The sequence below is a fragment of the Gymnoscopelus microlampas genome (assembly GCF_963454915.1).
Source record: "Gymnoscopelus microlampas genome assembly, chromosome: 4".
NCBI classification, from domain to species: Eukaryota; Metazoa; Chordata; class Actinopteri; order Myctophiformes; family Myctophidae; genus Gymnoscopelus; species Gymnoscopelus microlampas.
In genome coordinates, this window is record NC_139941.1 from 5,683,803 (window position 1) to 5,704,860 (window position 21,058).

The window sequence follows — 21,058 nt, forward strand, 5'->3', positions numbered from 1 at the left end:
AGGTAGCTGCAACACTACCTATAGTGCTATAGCTTTGTCCAGGCTGATATTGTCTGTGGAGGATCACAAACTCTTGCCTTCTGTCATGACCCAAGCCCCTGTTTCACTAACACTAAGATCACTCGTTCACAAACCATTTACCAATTAAGAAATTGTACATCTCCTCAGAAGCAAAACTAGTGAAAGTAGCCGATCTACAAGCTCACAAACCATTAAAAGTTGTCAGATTGTACATCGTCTATTTTCACAATGAAGTATGTTATACATTGAAAAAATATACTCTCATTGCTATCTGAAAAGTTGTGAGATTGTAGATCAGCTGTATGTAAAAAACACTCAATTAAGTATTTCATGTTATCTTTAACAATTGCAGATGTATTTATTGATAGTCATGTTGTGTGAAATGCAACTTAGATGAAGTCTGCACCAAGTGAGGCTTGAACTGGTGACCTTCAGGTTGTGGGGCACACATTTAAGCGAGAAGCCACCAACAGACAAGAACCTGTGAAAAAGGAGATCACACAGATCATACAGTTTCACGCAAATAGCTGAAAAATCCTGGGTTTAAGTGTTTTTCAAACTGCTCAAGATTGCGGACAATCTAAGGGCGGTGCTTACTGGTCAACGTGATAGATGTGTTCCTCATTAGTCAAGGCACATGTGTAAGCAGGTCTAATGGCTGTCGGCCAAACGAGGCATGACTTTTGCCTGTTTAAAGTTTCAATTTTCAAAAAATTGAAACTTTGACCAATTGGAGTAAGATTGGTTTCAGTGATATTTGGAATGGCCCTTTACATTTCTGCAAAGTTTCAAAGAATGGTAAGTCTGCATGTATGTGTTAGGGGCAGATGAATAATTGTCATAAAACTGCAATATTCATTGGCTCATTAAAGCTTCATTTTTTCACTTATGGAAGACATTTTGCAAACGTTTTTTGGTATAGGTCCAAAGTTCATGTGTAAAAAGTTTCGTGCAGATTACTCAAAAATCCCAGGAGGAGATAGGTTTTAACTGTTTTTCATATAATTCAAAATGGTGGGAGATCTAAAGGTCGGAGGTCTAAAGTCAGAGTGTGAAAGTTGTTCAGCATGAGGAGACGCATGTGTGCATCGAAGTTTCATGGCTGTAGGTGAAACAGGGCATGAGTTGTACCTGTTCAAAGTTGTCATTTTCAACTGAGTGCTATAGCGCCACCTTTTGACGAAAGATTGTGAGATTTATTTTTTGATCGTTTTTCATGACCATCTATCATATGGCCGAGTTTCATAAAAAGCGACTGCACGGTTCAGCCAGAACTGGCAAAAACGGCAGAAGAAGAAGAAGAAGAAATGGAATACTGACAATAACAATATGGGTCCATGCTGGAAGCCTGGCCCCATAAATATAGCTGCAAGCAGCGATAATACAGGGCCAGTGAGAGAGAGACAGACAGACATGGAAACTGGAGAGAGAGAGAGAGAGAGAGAGAGAGAGAGAGAGAGAGAGAGAGAGAGAGAGAGAGAGATGGAAACTGGAGAGAGAGAGAGAGAGAGAGAGAGAGAGAGAGAGAGAGAGCCATGGAAACTGAATAGATTGAAGAGAGACATGGAAACGGAATAGATTGATGAGAGAGAGAGAGATGGAAACAGAATCGATAGATTGGACATCTCAACCTATTGCCATTAACAGGAATCGAACTCTCAACCTTCGGACTAGGATAAGGATAATTCCTTTTAACAGGTCGTTCATGAAAGTCCTTGTGGTCTTGTTTCCAATGAGAACCTGTGAGCAATTAGGGGTTAAGAGTCTTGCTCAGGGACAAATTTAATTTCATCGACGCATATGCTGGGATGGCCTGGAATCGAACCTGGGGCAACCAGGGCCTCTGGTTCCCTAGGCGTGCTCACTAACCACCCAGCTATGGCCGCCCCATGATAGGCTAATAGGCTGCAACACTACCTATAGTGCTATAGCTTTGTCCAGGCTGATGTTGTCTGTTGAAGATCATAAACTCTTGCCTTCTGTCATGAACCAAGCCAACACTAAGATCACTCGTTCACAAACCATTTACCAATAGAGAAATTGTATGTGTCCTCGCTACCGAAAACAGTGAAAGCAGCCGATCTACAAGCTCAGAAACACGTTGCTATCTGAAAAGTTTTGAGATTGTAGATCGGCTATTTTCAGAATGAAGTATGTCATACATTGAGAAATCGTACTCTCAAATAAGCATTTCAGGTTATCTTTACCATTTGCACATGTATTCATTGATACAATCATGTTGTTTGCAATTCAACTTAAATTAAGTCTGCATCAAGTGAGGCTTGAACTGGCGACCTTGAGATTGTGAGGCACTCATTTAAGGGAGACGCCATTGGACCAACAGACAAGGAACTATGAAAAAGGAGATTACACAGATGATACAGTTTCACGCAAATAGCTGAAAAATCCTGGGTTTAAGTGTTTTTCAAACTGCTCAAAATTGCGGACAATCTACGGGCGGAGCTTACTGGTCAAAGCGATAGATGTGTTCCTCATGAGTCAAGGCACATGTGTAAGCAAGTTTCACGACTTTCGGCCAAACGAGGCATGACTTATGCCTGTTTAAAGTCTGCCTTTTCAAAAAATTGCTATAGCGCCCCCTTTTGGCCAATTGGAGTAAGATTGGTTTCAGTGATATTTGGAATGACCCTGTACATTTCTGCAAAGTTTCAAAGAAATGTGAGTCTGCATGTATGTTTTAGGCACAGATGAATAATTTTCATAAAACTGTAATAGTTAAAATCTATCTCCTCCTGGGATTTTTGAGCAATCTGCACGAAACGTTTAACACTTGAACTTTGGACCTCTGCCTACAAAAATTTCCAACGGATTTTCCATAAGTGAAAAAATGCAGAAGTTATGAGCCAATGGCTGTTTTTCATATAATTCAAAATGGTGGGCGATCTAAAGGTCAGAGGTCAAAAGTCAGACCACGAAAGTTGTCGGGCATGAAGAGACGCATGTGTGTATCGAAGTTTCATGGTTGTAGGTCAAACAGGGCATGAGTTGTACCTGTTCAAAGTTGGCAATTTCAATTGAGTGCTATAGCGCCACCCTTTGACGAATGAGTGTGAGAATTATTTCTTGGTAGTTTTTCATGACCATCTACCATATGGCCGAGTTTCGTAAAAAGCGACAGCACGGTTCAGCCAGAACTGCGAAAAGTGGCAGAAGAAGAAGAAGAAGTGACAGAATACTGCCAATAACAAAACAGGTCCAGAGCTGAGCTCTGGCCCCGTAAAAATGACTATTGGCACATGATTCATATAGTAGTAGTGGTTTCTGTGACTATGACATGGGTCTGAATGATTTAGATTGAAACGTATTTAATACAAATAGTTCCATCCATCTTCAACCGCTTATCCGGAGTCGGGTCGCGGGGTCAACAGTTCCAGCAGAGAGCTCCAGACTTTCCTCTCCTGAGCAACATTAGCAACTTCCTCCTGGGGATCCCGAGACGTTCCCAGGCCAGTGTGGAGATGTAATCTGCCCATCTGGTCCTTGGTCTGCCCCGTTTTGTGTAAGGTGATTATTACGGGGCCAGAGCTCTGCTCTGGAACCGTATTGTTATTGGAAGTATTCTGTCACTTCTGCCACTTTTCGCAGTTCTGGCTGAACCGTGCTGTCGCTTTTTACGAAACTCGGCCATATGGTAGATGGTCATGAAAAACGATCAAAAAATAATTCTCACAATCTTTCGTCCAAAGGTGGCGCTATAGCACTCAATTGAAAATGCCAACTTTGAACAGGTACAACTCATGCCCTGTTAGACCTACAGCCATGAAACTTGGATACACATATGCGTCTCCTCATGCTGAACAACTTTCACACTCTGACTTTTGACCTCTGACCTTTAGATCTCCCACCATTTTGAATTATATGAAAAACAGTCATTGGCTCCTAACTTCTGTATTTTTTTACTTATGGAAAATCCGTTGGAAATTTTTGTAGGCAGTGGTCCAAAGTTCAAGTGCTAAACGTTTCGTGCAGATTGCTCAAAAATCCCAGGAGGAGATAGATTTGAACTATTACAGTTTTATGAAAATTATTCATCTGTGCCTAAAACATACATGCAGACTCACATTTCTTTGAAACTTTGCAGAAATGTACAGGGTCATTCCAAATATCACTGAAACCAATCTTACTCCAATTGGCCAAAAGGGGGCGCTATAGCAATTTTTTGAAAAGGCAGACTTTAAACAGGCATAAGTCATGCCTCGTTTGGCCGAAAGTCGTAAAACTCCTTACACATGTGCCTTGACTCATGAGGAACACACGTATCGATTTGACCATTAAGCTCCGCCCTTAGATTTTCCGCAATTTTGAGCAGTTTGAAAAATACTTGTTTTTGCCAGTTCTGGCTTAACCGTGCATACGCTTTTTACGAAACTCGGCCATATGGTAGATGCTCATGAAAAACTACCAAGAAATAATTCTCACACTCATTCGTCAAAGGGTGGCGCTATAGCACTCAATTGAAAGTGCCAACTTTGAACAGGTACAACTCATGCCCTGTTTGACCTACAACCATGAAACTTCGATACACACATGCGTCTCTTCATGCCCGACAACTTTCGTGGTCTGACTTTTGACCTCTGACCTTTAGATCGCCCACCATTTTGAATTATATAAAAACAGTCATTGGCTCCTAACTTCTGCATTTTTTCACTTATGGAAAATCCGTTGGAAATTTTTGTAGGCAGAGGTCCAAAGTTCAAGTGTTAAACGTTTCGTGCAGAATGCTCAAAAATCCCAGGAGGAGATAGATTTTAACTATTACAGTTTTATGAAAATTATTCATCTGTGCCTAAAACATACATGCAGACTCACATTTCTTTGAAACTTTGCAGAAATGTACAGGGTCATTCCAAATATCACTGAAACCAATCTTACTCCAATTGGCCAAAAGGGGGCGCTATAGCAATTTTTTGAAAAGGCAGACTTTAAACAGGCATAAGTCATGCCTCGTTTGGCCGAAAGTCGTGAAACTTGCTTACACATGTGCCTTGACTCATGAGGAACACACGTATCAGTTTGACCATTAAGCTCCGCCCTTAGATTTTCCGCAATTTTGAGCAGTTTGAAAAACACTTAAACCCAGGATTTTCAGCTATTTGCGTGAAACTGTATCATCTGTGTGATCTCCTTTTTCACAGTTACTTGTCTGTTGGGCCAATGGCGTCTCCCTTAAAGGAATGCCTCACAATCTCAAGGTCGCCAGTTCAAGCTTCACTTGATGCAGACTTAATTTAAGTTGAATTGCAAACAACATGACTGTATCAATGAATACATGTGCAAATGGTAAAGATAACCTGAAATGCTTATTTGAGAGTACGTTTTTTCAACGTATGACATACTTCATTCTGAAAATAGCTGATCTACAATCTCACAACTTTTCATGGTTTGTGAGCTTGTAGATCGGCTACTTTCACTAGTTTTGGTTCTGAGGAGATGTACAATTTCTTCATTGGTAAATGGTTTGTGAACGAGTGATCTTGGTGTTAGTGAAACAGGGGCTTGGTTCATGAAAGAAGGCAAGAGTTTATGATCTTCAACAGACAATATCAGCCTGGACAAAGCTATAGCACTATAGGTAGTGTTGCAGCCTATTAGTCTGAAGGTTGAGAGTTCGAATCCTGTTAATGGCAGTAGGTTGAGATGTCCAATCAAACCATTATGTTTCCATCTCTCTCTCATCAATCTATTGTTTCCATGTCACTCTCTCTCTCTTCAATCTATTCCGTTTCCATGTCTCTCTCTCTCTCTATTCACTGGCCCCGTATTATCGCTGCTTGCAGCTATATTGGCCATTATGATTCATTTTCTGTTGACATGGTTCACTCATAGGGGGCGCTGTGGGGAAAGAGCAGCACATGTAGCTAAAGTCCCACAGGAAGTGAGGTATCAGGAACAACTATAAAAGTACAGGAAGTGAGGCGGCCGTGGGTTCCATTTTAGGTTTTGAAAAAAAGTGTTTGTTGGTGTTTGAGAAGGAGACTCTTACTAAACCAGCCTATACAGCCTATACTAAACCACTAAGCAGTGTGGCCGGAGAACTTATGCATCTGGAAGGAGATAAGTTTGGTGGAGGAACATTTCTGAGGGTTTAGCTCTGAAGCCAGTCAGAGCTTTTGGACAAAGAAACCCATGTGACTGACCCTGACTTGAAGGTTGGTTGAGGAATATACTTTTTTATGCAATGCATTGCCTTTTCATTTGATGACTTTGGGGATCACCTGATTGTCAGAAAATAGAAGATCGACAATATCTGTTTGAATACTTTTGGATTACTTTTGGATTACTATACTCATTGGAGACTTTGAGACAAGTGCACTGATCGTTTAATTGAATTGAATTGAATTATTATTTTGGTTGATTAATATTGGGTCAGATAAAATACTGCATTTAATTTCAAAAGCAACAGTTTAGTGTTTTCTTTTTGGTCTGCAATACAGTTTGTTTATAGTATAAAGAATTACTGCCGCAGGTACAGGACCTTTATTTCTTTAATATAAATGTATGGTTCTGATTGTTATAAAGTGGCTTCATGTTAACAGAGCTGTTAAAAAGATACAATGATCATCTAAAAGGACCAGTACATGTTCTCATACTGTGACTACATAGCGGGGCAATGTCTTACAACCTGGCTGAAGTTACGTAAGAGAGAAACACAGGAGCGTAGCTTTAGACACGCCCCTTATGATAGAAGCGTTCCAGCGTTGTACATTCAACCATTTAGTCCACACACAGCGTTGCAGTGAACAGAACAGGCTGGATCAAAGCATACACATTCATGTAGGGTAAGTGTTATCCATCAATATACTAGAACACATCCCTCTAGTCTGGTCTGCTGGGATAAAGGTTCATGTCTGCTGTTCTCACCTTTATCTTTATGAAGGTTAATGTTGTGCTGTGTTTTATACAATGTATTACAACCACTTGTTATTATGTATCAAAGTTTGGTTGAATGTAAAATACAAACAATGTAGGATAACTTTTAATTTGTTCCTTTTCTCTCTGCCTTCTGTATCAGTTTGTTTAGTTCTGGTGTGTGTGTGTGTGTGTGTGTGTGTGTGTGTGTGTGTGTGTGTGTGTGTGTGTGTGTGTGTGTGTGTGTGTGTGTGTGTGTGTGTGTGTGTGTGTGTGTGTGTGTGTGTGTGTGTGTGTGTGTGTGTGTGTGTGTGTGGTAGGTTCAGGAAAGCGGAGACAATGAGTGTTTTTTTTAAATAAATGTCTCACGCCTGAGCGAGGAATGCACGAGGACGTGCACAAGGTTTAACATGAGCTGAGTTCACATGCACACACTCTGCCGTGAGTGTGCGTGTGTGTGTGTGTGTGTGTGTGTGTGTGTGTGTGTGTGTGTGTGTGTGTGTGTGTGTGTGTGTGTGTGTGTGTGTGTGTGTGTGTGTGTGTGTGTGTGTGTGTGTGTGTGTGTGTGTGTGTGTGTGTGCACCATGGCAGCGCGGAGGTGAGACGCATGTGGACACCAGCAGTGTTAAGGTTGTTGACTAAGACTAAGAGACTAAACAATGTCAGAAAACTAAAATATGTCTCAAACTAAATGGAGTTTTATTCTAAAGATTATATCAGAATTTTCTGTCAAAATGAACTCTGGAGTCAGTGTTGTTTCTTGTAACATCTAACAACCACACCGTGGTACCAGTGTTAATGTAGTACAGTAGGTGCAGATTTAACATGCATTTTGCAACGCTGCTGCTTGTGCCATGGATTCTTTTTGAGGTTGGTGTGTGTGTGTGTGTGTGTGTGTGTGTGTGTGTGTGTGTGTGTGTGTGTGTGTGTGTGTGTGTGTGTGTGTGTGTGTGTGTGTGTGTGTGTGTGTGCACGCGTGGCCCTTTAGCTATATTGTAGATTTGGTGTAGAGGGACAAATATCACATTGAGCTGAAAAACATACTTTTTATTCCAATAAACCTTCATAAATATGTCACATGACCACATTACCCTGAGGTCACATGACTTACTGTCAACTATAACTCTAGCAGAGTGACTTTTTTTCTAAATGTCTCATGCATGAGCGAGGAACGCACGTGGGCGTGCACGAGGTTTAACATGGGCTGAGTTCACATGCACACACTCTGCCGTGTGTGTGTGTGTGTGTGTGTGTGTGTGTGTGTGTGTGTGTGTGTGTGTGTGTGTGTGTGTGTGTGTGTGTGTGTGTGTGGCCCTTGAGCTACATAGTATATGACGACCATGCAGACATACCTTGGTGATTTGTTCTCATGTTTTTGTTACTTGTTTTATCTTTATCAGATGCTAGGTTCATTGTTTACCTGTGATCTACCTGTGACCTGTGATGATTGTTTACCTGTGATATAGTTTACTGAGACACTACACTGTCTCTGTATTCTATGATCCTATAGTTTACTGAGACACTACACTGTCTCTGTATTCTATGATCCTATAGTTTACTGAGACACTACACTGTCTCTCTGTATTCTATGATCCTATAGTTTACTGAGACACTACACTGTCTCTGTATTCTATGATCCTATAGTTTACTGAGACACTACACTGTCTCTCTGTATTCTATGATCCTATAGTTTACTGAGACACTACACTGTCTCTCTGTATTATGTTTATGTGTTTACCTTGCCTACTGTTCTCTCTCTCTACGTCGTCCTCAGACGAGCCCTCCATCGGCGTCTCCAGTCATCTGGGTTCTCCATACATCTGGCCAGCTCCTTTGTGCTTTCTGCACCAGCATCTTTCCTTAGTACATCCACGTAGGTAGGTGTTTATACATGCTTACCTTTGTTGAGATCACATGCTCTGTGTGTGTGTGTGTGTGTGTGTGTGTGTGTGTGTGTGTGTGTGTGTGTGTGTGTGCGTGTGCGTGTGTGTGCTAAACCATGTGTGGGCAGACACCTATCTCCATATTTTAACTTTTTTCGTAAATTAATGCCGTACCTTACCATTTCATGTCACACAAAAATAGCAAAAATAGCAGATCTACAAGCTCAAAACATGTCACACTGCGATGTTTTGTAGATCTGCTATTTTTGCTATTTTTGAATTGGAATCCTGAAAAGTAACATTTGTATTTAATTTTAACCCCCCCCCCCCACACAGTGTGTGTAGATGACCCCTCCACACAGTGAGGTGTGTATTGTAAAGGTTATTGTGTCAGTGTTACAACACTTTGACTAAATCTAATCTAAATCTTACAAACTATGAAGGTCTGTCTGTCTGTCTGTCTGTCTGTCTGTCTGTCTGTCTGTCTGTCTGTCTGTCTGTCTGGGGACAGACACATCTTCACTGATGTAGGATCTGATCTGAACCAAATGGACCCTTACAGGTCTGTAACTCTGAGAGTTTAAGTAATGGAACCAAATGGACCCGTAATGGTCCATTTGGTTCCATTTGTTACTCTCTGAGTTACAGACCTGTAAGGGTCCATTTGGTTCAAACACTCTCTGAGTTAAATTGACACTGTGAATAGAGGGCATCCATGGCAGATCTACAAGCTCACCCCATGCAGGCAGGCAGACAGAAAGACAGGGGGAGCAGACTGATAACCTCGTCCCATTGGCTACCGTAAACGCCAGTCAATATGTGTGACATGTCCCGCCCTAGCGGTTGCCAGGCAACATGTCTGCTCAGTGTGTTCACTTCCTGTTGTCTGTGATGACAGGAAGCAGCTTCTCTACTCGTCTCTGCACTTCCCTTTTCTTCCTCTCTTTGTGATGTTTAATGTTCATGAGTGATGAATTGAATGACAGGACCACAATGTGTTATCCTTTTTAGCATCATTGTAACATCATACCACTGTACTGTTTACAAACTGTGTAGAAAGTACTGAATGCAATCAATACATCAATCAATCAATCAATCATGACACAAACCTTTTCTTTTTCAAGGACTCCATAACTATGAGAGTACAAATGGATCCAAATGCAACCATACACCCTTTGTGTATACGCTCTCAGAGTTACAGACCTGTAAGGGTCCATTTGGTTCCATTTGTACACTCTCAGAGTTACAGACCTGTAAGGGTTCATTTGGTTCCATTTGTACACTCTCAGAGTTACAGACCTGTAAGGGTCCATTTGGTTCCATTTGTACACTCTCAGAGTTACAGACCTGTAAGGGTCCATTTGGTTCCATGTGTACACTTTCAGAGTCACATACCTGTAAGGGTCCATTTGGTTCCATGTGTACACTCTCAGAGTTACAGACCTGTAAGGGTTCATATGGTTCCATTTGTACACTCTCAGAGTTACAGACCTGTAAGGGTCCATTTGGTTCCATTTGTACACACTCAGAGTTACAGACCTGTAAGGGTTCATTCGAACCACCTTAAGGGCAAGACCACTTGGGTAGAGGTTTGGGTTTTGTATTTACCTTGCCATGATGTAACTCCAAAGGTGGACAAGAAATAAAAAATAATTGCTCCATTGATTAGAAAATTGATCATTCTACATTTGCTCCTCATTGACTTACATTGTATGGTAAAACAGCTCTCAAAGACACTCTATAAGCACATAAACAAACACGAACAAAGCTGATTCAGACATTATAGAACATCACCAAACCCAGTACTGTTTTTTTTTAAATAAAATTTGATTTTACTATTTGAAGATCCGCATCTGCGGATCCAGTCCAGGTTTTCCTCTTAATAAAACAGCAAAATCATTTTTATTTAAAAAAAAAAAACAGTACTGGGTTTGGTGATGTTCTATATTGTCTGAATCAACTTTGTTTGCGTTTGTTTATGTGCTAAAAGAGTGACTTTGAGAGCTGTTTTACTGTACAATGTAAGTCAATGAGGAGCATATTTTGAATTATCAATTTTTATTACACAGCTTGGTTGAATGCTCGATTCTGATTGGTCAGTCATCGGTCATTATTTCTGGATAATGACCAATGAGCTCTATAACGGACCGCTGTGTAATCAGAGACTCACATCATGTCAACCTGCGCTGCTTGGTTTTATGCTTTATCCAACATGACAGCCATGTAAACAAACAACCAATGTCATTTACAACTAAACGTTGCTCTCAAGAATGTTTTTGAAAACATTTGAAGTGAGAAATAGACGATGCAATAACCGAAAAGTGATTTTGATCCACTGCACTTCCTTGTTTATCGTGGCACAACAACGGGGGAATACCAAAACGCTCGCCCCAAAACACAGTCATGCTCCAAATGTTCCCATTCAATGGAGTGGAATTGTACAATCTCTGCAACCCCGCTCACCCAGGTTACCGAAATTACTCCTAAAACCCCATTTAATGGAAAGTCTTCTCCATTGGCTGTTCTCTCGGACACCCCGCCCACCTCTTTCAGACTCGGGTTACAAAAATTACTGCAGAAGTCCCATTTAATGGTATTGAGAGGTTGCCATGGCAACATGGGCTAATATTGCGGTGGTTTTAAATGCATTTTGATTATATAACATTTATATTGTCACATTTATAATTTCTTTTTTATTTTCCCTTCCTTCAGTGAATTTATATGATTTATTTTTTTATAATGTATTTATTTATTCATTCTTTAATTTATTTTTTGCTGACCGAAATTGCGTTGCCATTGTGTTTAATTATTAATTATTTAATGATATTGATAATGTAATTTGGGCCATCGTGTTAATTCATTATTATTAAATGATAAAAATCAGTTTATTTGTTAAGTTTGGTAAGGGATTATTTTCCAATAATATATACTTACTTACATACATTATGTGATTTTTTTGTATTATTATTATTATTTTCCAGTACTTTAATTGTCACTATATTAGGCGATCGGTAGGGTCACACATTCTCACTCCCAACTAGTCACTTATTGAAGAACTGTCAGTAGCCCCTAAACGTCCGATTATGACAGTCCTGATTCCCCTAAAAGTCAGATTTTGCAGTCCTGGTTATTTCTCCCTAAAGCCCTAAAAAGTCAAAACGGGACTATGTCGTTTGCGCATGCGCAAATGAACGTTCAATATAGTGTGGTGGGTGTGGTGGATTGCTAACGTCCAGGTCATAAACGATCAGATTTCAAATATGAAGTGCTTAACTAAAGGCCACGGATGTTACAATTGTGTACGTTCCAGCTTGAGTATCCATATCTTCCGTATTGTTCAATAAAAAGCCTTTTAATCCGATCGACGGCCATTTTCTCCGTCTTTTCATCAGCTTTCAACTATGCGATCCTATCGGTTGGGAGGTGTATTGCACATTATAACTCTATGTGAAAATGGCCGACGATCGGATTAAAATGCTTTTTATCCAACAATACGGAAGATATGGGTACTCATGCTGAAACGTCGGCATGTATAACATCCTGGGCATTTAGGTAAGCACTTCATATTTGAAATCTGAACGTTTGTGTAGACGTTACAGTTGTAAATTGAGCAATTCATCACACCAGGTTGAAGAATGTCCATGACCGTCATCTTTCAGGCCTACCGCTGATAACCATTAGCACATTGGTTCTCAAAGTGGGGTCCGGGGACCCCCAGGGGTACTTGAGGGGGTTCCAGGGGGTCCCCAGCTAAATGATGGACAGGGACCAAATGGACCCTTATTGGGTCTGTAACTCTGAGAGTGTACAAATGTAACCAAATGGACCCTTATGGGTCTGTAACTCTGAGAGTGTACAAATGTAACCAAATGGACCCTAACAGGTCCATTTGGTTCCATTTGTACACTCTCAGAGTTAAATTAACATTGATTTTACAATATGAATGTGGGTCCCAGAGACCTACATGCCATTAAATGGGGATCCGTAGCCTAATGCATGTCAAACTGGGGGTTCTTGAAATTAAAATGGTTGAAGTCACTGCTAGAGAGCCGTAAAAAACCTTCTCTTATGGGGGTCCCTGGCTTATCTTTTCAAATGGGGGTCCACGGTCTAATAAGTGTCTATTTGGGGGTCCTTGGCACAAAAAAGTTTGAGAACCATTGCATTAGCACATGAAGTCAATTCATTGTTTAATTTCAAATAAGTTTAATTTCACTTATACCACTTCATTCTGTTGATGTTTCTATTTTACTGCTACAGCAATTCATCACAAGGCTTTTTCTTTACTATTTAGCATAAATATAGTCCTGGTTATTTCTCCCTAACGCCCTAAAAAGTCCAAACGGGACTATGTGGTTTGCGCATGTGCAAAGGAACGTTCAACATGGTGTGGTGGGCGTGTTGGGGATTGCTCCATTTACAACGCTAACGTCCAGGTCATAAACGATCAGATTTCAAGTATGAAGTGCTTAACTAAAGGCCATGGATGTTAAAATGGTGTACGTTCCAGCTTGAGTACCCATATCTTCAGTATTGTTCAATAAAAAGCCTTTTAATCCGATCGACGGCCATTTTCTCCGTCTTTTCATCAGCTTTCAACTATGCGATCCTATCGGTTGGGAGGTGTATTGCACATTATAACTATATACGAAAATGGCAGCCAATCGGATTAAAATGCTTTTTATTGAACAACACGGAATATACGGGTATTTTTGAGGGATCGTACATAATTTTAACGTCCGTGGCCATGGGGTAAGCACTTTATAGTTGAAATCTAGACGTTTATGTAGATGTACGGGCCGTAAATGGAAAAAGTGCAAACATCAGGTTGAAGTGTCATGATATGAAACCTATCTATCTATCTATCTATCTACATTGGACTGACACATCGTAAGCTAAGAGACGTGGTTTAAATGCAACATAACACACATCACCACCCAAACAAACCTGGAAATATTCTGTGCATTTTCATATTTTGTTGATAATTTTTCGATAAGTGTTTGTTGAGAACGAGAGATTTGGTTAACTTTTCCAACCCCGTGACGTCACGTCAGATTACTTCCGCATTCCGCGTGTTCGTGCTGATGTCTCTGTCAGTGTCAATAAAGATCTGACAAAACAAATATTTTATGATCTATCTAAACATTCAAATGTTTTAAAAAGGTGCTGACCCTATGGCCACGGATGTTACAATTATGTGCGGGCCCTTAAAAGTACCCGTATCTTCCGTATTGTTTAATAAAAAGCATTTTAATCTGATTGGTGGCCATTTTATCAGAGAGTTGTAATGTTGCGTGAGTGCAGTACACCTTTCAACCCATAGGGTCAGGTGAAAACATATGGAGAAAATGGCCAGCAATTGGATTAAAAGGCTTTTTATTGAACATTACAAAAGATAGAGGTACTTTTGAGAACCCATACATGATTTTAACATCTGTGGCCATGAGTTAATAATTTTATATTTAAAGTGTGAAGATTTATGTTGATGTACAGGCTGTAAATGCAGAAGTGCAAACACCAGGTTAAAGTTTCGCCATGACTGCCATAATGTATTATGGTTTCCAAGTGCTATACTGCCACCGTACATAAACATTAAAACATTAAAACAGATCAAATAATTGCTGTTTGTGGTTCTATAGGGCGTTGGTGTAAAGTAACTAAGTACATTTACTCAAGTACTGTACTTAAGTACAATTTTGAGGTATTTTTACTTTACTGGAGTATTTCTATGGGCTTAAATTAGTGCCATTAATATTTTGTACTTGTAAAAATAATTTGTATTTGTAAACACATTTTGCATTTGTAAAAAAAATATTTGTACTCGTAAAAATAATATGTACTCGTAAAAATATTTTTTGCATTCGTAAAGAAAATATTTGTACTTGTAAAAATAATATGTACTCGTAAATAAAATATTTGTCTTCGTAAATAAAATATTTGTATTCGTAAATAAAATATTTGTATTCGTAAATAAAATATTTGTATTCGTAAATAAAATATTTTTCTTCGTAAAACAAAGTTTTGTATTCGTAAGATAAAAATGTGTGTTGTAATTGTAGAATTACATTTACAATGAACATTGTGATCAGAAAAAAACAACAGCTTGCTCGCTCGAAGATCTGTTCTACGGATTGCAAAACTTTATTTTTGGCACTCTGAACTTCCGGGTCTGAGCCAATCACGTGAGGCCTTTTCCACTACCCAATCATAAAGCTCCATAGGTCTCCATGGCAACATGGCAAACGGGGTTGCCATGTTGCAACCCCAAGAGTTTTAACTGCAACATAATTCCATAGACCCCTTAACAGACGACGTCATACTGGCTGCGTGCAGCCAGTATGCGCGCAACGAAACCCATTATATCAGGTCTCGTTAGGACGCGTCTCACTAGCCAACACACACAAGAGGGGGTTGGGGTGTGCTGAAACCAGTGCACCCCGAAACAGGTTGGGAATTGATTGCGTGAAACAATCACCTGTGCGTCCAGGCTCAATGTTAGTAAACAAATAATTGGTCTATTGCTCAGGAAATAAACAACGGATTACAATAATATAACATTCCCTGTAATCAGTAACATGTAGGTGATACCTATGTCTATCAAATATGGTTTTATTGAAAGGCAATCAAAGGCTAGATCGAGTTTAGAAAGCAAACAGGTCATGTCTGGGGGCCTCAGTGCGGCTGCAGAGTTTGATTGAGTGTGAGACTAGGACCCACATGCCATATGTCAAAATGAGCGGCTTCATCGGGAATCGTGCGCGTGTATTTTGCTAAGAGATTGGTTACATGGTTTAATTGATATTAATTTATTAGTGTATTAAATTTCCCCATCCACTTTGATGGGAAAATTAAAAAACTCGATTTCAAGTTTTTTTTTTCCAGAAACTGTAAGGGCTAGAGTTACAAGACTTGGAGGGGAGGTTCATAATTTATTCCAAAATTATCAAAAAAAGAAATACACCAGTCGGCCCCATGGTGGTGCTATAAAAGCCCCCTTTACGTTTTGGCCTATAACTCTTGAACCGTAGGTCGTAAAATAAAAATCTTTTTTTCCCTAGATTCCTTTGGTCATGACGCAACTCCGCATATAGGCCCGCCCATTTGCGCCAGGATAGATTTTCCGCCATTTTGAATTTGCTTCAAAACACACTTTTAGCTCCTCCTCCCACATATTTTGTCCACATATCACAAAAATCGGTACACATGATCTCTGGACCCATGCGATAAACATCTCCAAACCGAATTTTGATAGTCCATACGGTTCTTCCATAAATGGCTTCCAAAATTTGCGGGAGGGGCCTGTTTTACAAAAAAGCCCCCACCCCCCCTCCTCCTCCAGCATTATAGGCTTGACAGCACTGCTACTGACCTATAGGGTGTACCAACGTCGCGTCACCAAAAGTTCGCCACGCCCACCTTTTCGATGCTGCAGCCCTTGAGGGGTCAGACTGTACATAGAGACACGCTTAAGACTAGAGAGTGACGGTGGATTGTGTTTGTAAACATTAACTTCTTTGCCGACTACCTAGTGATCATTGCACACTGCACATGTGTGGCTGGTCTATGAGAAAGCTGTCGCAGCTCTCCTCTTCAAGATTGAATACAGTTTGAGGCTAACAATGTAGGCTATTCAAGAGACGTAGTATGGCTTGGATCTCAGCTGTACCACACAAAGATGTAACGTTCAAGAACCTACCCAAATACAGCCGTGTTTGTTCACGTCATTTTCTCAAAGGTACATTTTTACCAAAAACATGAAACTGCTATTTTGTTTCTGCTAACTAAAAGTAACTAGGTAATGCAACTATAGGGTGGTCCAGAGTGTTAAGTGACTTTTTTTCCCCTCTCTAACGATTTGACACGCGGGCTGCTCTGCTCATAGACCGAACATTCCACTACCGTGCGAGGTCTCCAACTTTAATAAAAACTAGACGCGTAGCAATTCTGGGAAATTGAAAAGTGTGGTTGCGCCGACGCCGGTCGCGGGTCTCGGCCGCCGGGACTCGAGGGATACGCCGGGAGGAATACCGTCGCAGGCCGCACGACGTGCCATTCGAATCGGGTGCCGGTCGGATCCTGCCTTCGTGATACGTGCTGTTTTGATTTTCAGAAATAGGCCCCTCCAACTAAATAAATAGGCCCCTCCCACAATGTAACGGGCCAATCATATTGTTACGTCACTCCTGATATCGCTTTTATCACATTTTGAAAGGATTGTTCCCCCCAAAAATCATGTTTTTGCATCAAACGGTTACGTTTTGTGCATTTGTGGCCCCCTATGGGTCAAAGTGGAAATGCTTTTGGGGATTCGTTGAGTAAACCACCCTCGACATGTGATTTAAATTTGGGATTGACCGGACGTTTCGTTCGTGATTTCTGGCATTTTTGGTAAAACAGGCCCCTCCCACTAACTTTGGAAGCCATTTACGGACGAACAGTAAGGATTATCAAAATGCTGTTTGGATATGTTTATCGCATGGGCCCAGAGATCATGTGTACCGATTTTTGTGAAATTTGGACAAAATATGTGGTAGGAGGAGCTAAAAGTGTGTTTTGAAGAAAATTCAAAATGGCGGAAAATTATACTGACGCAAATGGGCGTGGCCTATATGGGGAGTTAGATTTTTATTTTACGACCTACGGTTCAAAAGTTATAGGCCAAAACGTAAAGGGGTCTTTTATAGCGCCACCATGAGGCTGACTGGTGTATTTCTTTTTTAGTTAATTTCGGATTAAATTATGAACCTCCCCTCCAAGTCTTGTAACTCTAGCCCTTACAGTTTCTGGAAAAAAAAAAACTTGAAATCAAGTTTTTTAATTTTCCCATCAAAGTGGATAGGGAAATTTAATGCACTAATAAATTAATATCAATTAAACTATGTAACCAATCTCTTAGCAAAATACATGCGCACGATTCCCGATGAAGCCGCACATTTTGACATATGGCATGTGGGTCCTAGTCTCACACTCAATCAAACTCTGCAGCCGCACTGAGGCCCCCAGACATGACCTGTTTGCTTTCTAAACTCGATCTAGCCTTTGATTGCCTTTCAATAAAACCATATTTGATAGACATAGGTATCACCTACATGTTACTGATTAAAGGGAATGTTATATTATTGTAATCCGTTGTTTATTTCCTGAGCAATGGAATTATGTTGCAGTTAAAACTCTTGGGGTTGCAACATGGCAACCCCGTTTGCCATGTTGCCATGGAGACCTATGGAGCTTTATGATTGGGTAGTGGAAAAGGCCTCACGTGATTGGCTCAGACCCGGAAGTGCAGAGTGCCAAAAATAAAGTTTTGCAATCCGTAGAACAGATCTTCGAGAGAGCAAGCTGTTGTTTTTTTCTGGTCACAATGTTCATTGTAAATGTAATTCTACAATTACAACACACATTTTTATCTTACGAATACAAAACTTTGTTTTACGAAGACAAATATTTTATTTACGAATACAAATATTTTATTTACGAATACAAATATTTTATTTACGAAGACAAATATTTTATTTACGAGTACATATTATTTTTACGAGTACAAATATTTTTTTTACGAATGCAAAAAACATTTTTACGAGTACATATTATTTTTACGAGTACAAATATTTTTTTTACAAATGCAAAATGTGTTTACAAATACAAATTATTTTTACAAGTACAAAATATTATTGGCACTAATTTAAGCCCATATATTTCCCAATTCTCAGTACTTTAAACGAAATGATGCAACGCTGATATCGCTTTTGTAATGCATTTTATAATATTTAAGGCACCCCGTGTGTATTGTATTCCAATAATAAATATAGCTGCAAGCAGCGATAATACGGGGCCAGTGAATAGAGAGAGAGAGAGAGACATGGAAACGGAATAGATTGAAGAGAGAGAGAGTGACATGGAAACAATAGATTGATGAGAGAGAGAGATGGAAACATAATGGTTTGATTGGACATCTCAACCTACTGCCATTAACAGGATTCGAACTCTCAACCTTCAGACTAATAGGCTGCAACACTACCTATAGTGCTATAGCTTTGTCCAGGCTGATATTGTCTGTTGAAGATCATAAACTCTTGCCTTCTTTCATGAACCAAGCCCCTGTTTCACTAACACTAAGATCACTCGTTCACAAGCCATTTACCAATGAAGAAATTGTACATCTCCTCAGAACCAAAACTAATGAAAGTAGCCGATCTACAAGCTCACAAACCATGAAAAGTTGTGAGATTGTAGATCAGCTATTTTCAGAATGAAGTATGTCATACGTAAAAAACGTACTCTCAAATAAGCATTTCAGGTTATCTTTACCATTTGCACATGTATTCATTGATACAGTCATGTTGTTTGCAATTCAACTTAAAATTAAGTCTACATCAAGTGAGGCTTGAACTGGCGACCTTGAGATTGTGAGGCATTCATTTAAGGGAGACGCCATTGGCCCAACAGACAAGTAACTGTGAAAAAGGAGATCACACAGATGATACAGTTTCACGCAAATAGCTGAAAAATCCTGGGTTTAAGTGTTTTTCAAACTGCTCAAAATTGCGGACAATCTAAGGGCGGAGCTTAATGGTCAAATCGATACGTGTGTTCCTCATGAGTCAAGGCACATGTGTAAGCAAGTTTCACGACTTTCGGCCAAACGAGGCATGACTTATGCCTGTTTAAAGTCTGCATTTAAAAAAATATGCTATAGCGCCCCCTTTTGGCCAATTGGAGTAAGATTGGTTTCAGTGATATTTGGAATGACCCTGTACATTTCTGCAAAGTTTCAAAGAAATGTGAGTCTGCATGTATGTTTTAGGCACAGATGAATCATTTTCATAAAACTGTAATAGTTAAAATCTATCTCCTCCTGGGATTTTTGAGCAATCTGCACGAAACGTTTACCACTTGAACTTTGGACCTCTGCCTACAAAAATTTCCAACGGATTTTCCATAAGTGAAAAAATGCAGAAGTTAGGAGCCAATGACTGTTTTTCATATAGTTCAAAATGGTGGGAGATCTAAAGGTCAGAGGTCAAAAGTCAGACCACGAAAGTTGTCGGGCATGAAGAGACGCATGTGTGTATCGAAGTTTCATGGTTGTAGGTCAAACAGGGCATGAGTTGTACCTGTTCAAAGTTGGCACTTTCAATTGAGTGCTATAGCGCCACCCTTTGACGAATGAGTGTGAGAATTATTTCTTGGTAGTTTTTCATGAGCATCTACCATATGGCCGAGTTTCGTAAAAAGCGTATGCACGGTTAAGCCAGAACTGGCAAAAACAAGTATTTTTCAAACTGCTCAAAATTGCGGAAAATCTAAGGGCGGAGCTTAATGGTCAAATTGATACGTGTGTTCCTCATGAGTCAAGGCACATGTGTAAGCAAGTTTCACGACTTTCGGCCAAACGAGGCATGACTTATGCCTGTTTAAAGTCTGCCTTTTCAAAAAATTGCTATAGCGCCCCCTTTTGGCCAATTGGAGTAAGATTGGTTTCAGTGATATTTGGAATGACCCTGTACATTTCTGCAAAGTTTCAAAGAAATGTGAGTCTGCATGTATGTTTTAGGCACAGATGAATAATTTTCTTTAAACTGTAATAGTTAAAATCTATCTCCTCCTGGGATTTTTGAGCAATCTGCACGAAACGTTTAGCACTTGAACCTTGGACCACTGCCTACAAAAATTTCCAACGGATTTTCCATAAGTGAAAAAATGCAGAAGTTAGCAGCCAATGACTGTTTTTCATATAATTCAAAATGGTGGGAGATCTAAAGGTCAGAGGTCAAAAGTCAGAGGGTGAAAGTTGTTCAGCATGAGGAGACGCATATGTGTATCCAAGTTTCATGGCTGTAGGTCAAACAGGGCATGAGTTGTACCTGGTCAAAGTTGGCATTTTCAATTGAGTGCTATAGCGCCACCTTTGGACGAAAGATTGTGAGAATTATTTTTTTATCGTTTTTCATGACCATCTACCATATGGCCGAGTTTCGTAAAATAATACTGCCTATAACAATACGTGTACAGAGCAGAGCTCTGTCCCCGTAATAATAATAATAAGGGTAATAATAATAATAAGGGTAATAATAATAATAATAATAATAATAATAAATATAGCTGCAAGCAGCGATAATACGGGGACAGTGAATAGAGAGAGAGAGAGAGACATGGAAACGGAATAGATTGAAGAGAGAGAGAGTGACATGGAAACAATAGATTGATGAGAGAGAGAGATGGAAACAAAATGGTTTGATTGGACATCTCAACCTACTGCCATTAACAGGATTCGAACTCTCAAC

General features: G+C 39.9%; 1 long non-coding RNA gene across 2 annotated transcripts in view; it reads left to right on the plus strand.

The window, feature by feature from the left end:
• The first annotated feature begins 6,735 nt into the window (after positions 1-6,735).
• Positions 6,736-21,058, plus strand: part of LOC311043588 — a 39,321-nt gene continuing 24,998 nt past the window's right edge. For both annotated transcript variants that reach the window (XR_014600615.1, XR_014600616.1), the window contains exons 1-2: positions 6,736-6,821; positions 8,666-8,768. This is a non-coding gene — a long non-coding RNA (uncharacterized lncRNA). The remainder of the gene's footprint in view (positions 6,822-8,665; positions 8,769-21,058) is intronic.